Raw genomic sequence first — 3,726 nt, forward strand, 5'->3', positions numbered from 1 at the left:
TATCACTCCATGCCCTTGTAAAAAGTCCCTCCCCAGCTTTCTTGTCGGCCCCTTTAGGTACTGGAAGGCTGCCCTAAGGTCTGCCTGGAGCCTTCTCTTCTCCAGGCTGAACAACCCCACCTCTCTCAGCCTGTCCTCACAGCAGAGGTGCTCCAGCCCTCGGATCATCTTCGTGGCCTCCTCTGGACTCGCTCCAACAGGTCCATGTCCTTTGGGGTAGTCCAAGAGCTGTTGCTGCCTGGGATTCCAGCAGTCCAGGTTTCACCATCTTCATCTCCTAGAAACGCTCATGAAGCCACACTGGGTTATAGCCAGCCTTTAGCGCTTTGGAGGGCTATTGCTTCCTTAATTCCTCGGTGGATGTAGGCAGAGCAAACAAGCCTGACCTGATCAGAAGAGCATAGCTTCCTGAAAGCTCCCGTACCAGACCCATCCTTACATGGCTGATGAGGTCCTTGTACCCGTACAGGGCCAAGGTTCAGCATCACCCCGGCCAGGACCAGATTGCTTGAACCAGGACTGCAGCAGGTAGGTTTCCGTGCCAGTGGCAAGCTCAGGTGGCTTGGATTATGAAAATCTGTCAACTTGCCTTAGGAACATGGAGGATTTCTACTGTGTGTGTCAGGACTGTGCCTTATAAATGGCAGGAACTGCTTATATAAACATCGTGAGTTTTCCTTTGGAGTTTCACGAGTTTGTTGCATGAAAGATGATGGGAATTTGGTCCAAGGGAATAGAGAGGGCTGGGAAGTTGCCGTTGTCTTTAAAACCTCTTTATTCCTCCCGTGACCACCAAGCATGAAGAAACCCACCTACAGAAACATTCACCTCATCCAGAAAGCTGGCTAAGTGCACTAATAGACCTTAATGACCCTGGGCAGCCTCACCTGGGGTCTCCACCCTCTCCCCCTGCCTATAGGCTGAGGAGCTCCATTTAAGCTCAGTCCTTGGGCTTGTGGCTTTTCTCTGAGCTATGCTGTAGGGCTGTGTGTCTCTGCCTTTGTCTACTGGATGGCTCTGGGACCTATGCTGGAGGTAGCCTGTCTCCTCGATGGACCTCTCAGACCTACCCTGTGGATTTGTCTCTGTCTCCTGCTGCTCCTGAGCGGATACTCTGGGTGGACCTGGGACCTGACCGATTGCTTTGCATTTTTCAGGACTGTTGATGGACCCTGCTGCGGTCACCCCCAGCCTTCGGCTTGACCTCACTCTTGGAGCAGCCCTGCTCTTGTTCCTGCATAGCATCCCCTTCACGATGAACGATGCTCAGTAGCCAGGAGGGTAATGCCACCGGAGCTAGTGGAGGTAATATTGCAACACAGTTAAAGAGTTTGGCACTGTAGTCATGCAGCTCTGATGGGAGTAGCTGCAAAGGTCTGAGTGAACTACGGCTCCATGGATGAGATCTGTGTTTCTCTAGAGATGCTTTGTCTGCTGTTGGGGTGAGACAAAGGAGAAACAATTTCTGGGACTGAAGCAGTTATGGAAAAGATAGTTTGGAGGACCAAATCAGATTAGGAGTGCCTTTTCTGTTCTGACTCTGAATATCTTACAAGTTTAAATAGAGAAGACAAAAGGCAGGAAGGGGAAACATACTCTGGACTTATGCTCCTCATCTGTATAAATCAAAGCACTTTGCAAAAACTGGCAGCAGTTTCACTGCATTACTTATGGAGAAAAGGGAATCAAAAGATGTTTAAGACAATGTGTGGAGGGTTATAAGTGATCAGATTACTGCAGTTGTTGCTATTTTGCATGTTAATGAACTTAAGCTATCATGGTTCAGCTGATGTTCAGTAACTCATTAAGCCACACTAACAAGATCATGTGCCAGCATCCACCCTTAAATCCAGTGATTTTTCACTTGGGGCCCTTAATGTCATCAACAAGCTCCATGTGAGCTGGGGCAGATGAAAAAGTTGCCCTGAGCATGGTCTGCGCTTGCAGCTGGGATGGATCGAGTGCTGGTGCTTGAGAGGAGAGCTCTGCCAGAGCTGGATGCTGCAGGGACCTGCTTGCTCAGAGCCTTGCAGGGAGCCCAGCGTGAACCTTGACTCTTTGGACTTATCTGAGCAAGATGATGGTGCTCAGCCAGGCTTTTGGCAGGGAAGGACCCACTTGCATGAGGGACAGCTGACCCAGGTGAGGTAAAGCTCCTCTTGTGCTCCTTTGGGTGCCAGGGTGGGTTTTGCTGGGTAAGGGTTAAGGCCAGCAGCCCCAGAACTGGGGAAATGCTGCTGGGCAGACTGGGGCTGTGAAAGGCCAGTGACCTTGTCCTGCTTTATGGGGACAAGGAGCAGGTAGCTGTGTAATGGTACAGGTTGTCTAAAAACCTGGCTGTGTGTGCTCAGCTGGTTTGTAGGCTGCCAAGCCAGCGGCTGAGCCTTCTTTCTTCTCTGGACCTTCCCCTAAAGTTGATGTTTGGCCCTATCAGATGAGGTGGACATCCACTTCCCCAAGGAAACCGCTTCTTCTTCCAATGGACGCAGATAAAGTGTTCCTGACCTGAAACCCAGCACGTGTATGATGATAATCCCCACTTTGATTAGCACAGGGGAGCCCTGGATCTGAGAGCAAGTGTCTGTGGATCTTGAACTCTCCCAGCCAAGTACTGCACGTGTCCATGCCCTCAGCTGTCTCCCGGTGCTGCGGGCATCCCTTGTCTTGGCCCGCAGTGCTCTGGCACTTGTGGCACTCTCCCTGGCTGGCATCGGCCAGCGCTGCTGTTGGGGCAGTGTGGAAGGGCTGGGGCTGGAAGACCTCCAGGCTTTGCCAGGGAGAAGGTTCAGAGCCAGCCTCATGGTTTTGATAAATGAGCAGATGAAAGGTGAGGGCAGAGACCTGGATGAATTCCAGCAGGTGGAAATCATAGAATGGTTTGGTTGGAAGGGACCTTAAAGCTCATCCAGTTCCAAGCCCCCTGCCATGGGCAGGGTACCCCTTCCACCAGACCAGGTCACTCACAGCCCCATCCAACCTGGCCTTGAACACTTCCAGGGATGGGGCAGCCACAGCTTCTCTGGGCAACCTGTGCCAGTGCCCCATACACCTCTGATCGTTCCCAGTGCTGACAGAAACCATCTGGTACCCTTGAGACTGCCCATGGTTGCCCCAGAGCTACCACCCACCGGCGTGGTGCCTCCACATGGTAGCGGCAGCTCTTCTGATGCCCTTGCCAGCCAAGGTACCTTCGTAACAAGGGGGTCATGGGCCTGTGAGTCTTTCTCCCGGCTCTAGCAATACCACCTGCTGGTTTTGCCTCTGCTGGACACTGTATTTGAACTTGGGCAAGTGTCACTGGAGCAGCGGCTCTTGCACAGTTCTCTTTCCAGCTTCTCTTTGCAAACAGTGCCAGAAACGCTTTTACTAAGCGAAAACGAGGACTGATGTCATCCCAAGTCTCTGTGAGCCAGGGAACTGAGCAAAGTGCCTATATCTTAATCCAACTGTGGTTGTTCCTGCTTTCAAGCCCTTATTACCTGCCTAATTCTGCGCTAGGATATTGCTCAGACATCTAAGGAGATGCAAGCTGGCAATTTCAATGCACTCCTAAACATCTCCAGCAAAACACCCGCCGGTGCCAAGCCCTTGGCTCCTTAACCTGTTTCTACTAAGTAAGGAGATTTCCAGGGCGAGTCTGACTTGGCCCTGCAGGAGGCATCTTTTCTCCTGCCAAGGCTTAGGTTGGATGGAGCTGATCCTGAGCTGTCACTCAGGGAGCAGGAA

Source organism: Cariama cristata, unplaced genomic scaffold (genome assembly GCF_000690535.1).
Source record: "Cariama cristata isolate BGI_N322 unplaced genomic scaffold, ASM69053v1 scaffold101, whole genome shotgun sequence".
NCBI lineage: Eukaryota > Metazoa > Chordata > Aves > Cariamiformes > Cariamidae > Cariama > Cariama cristata.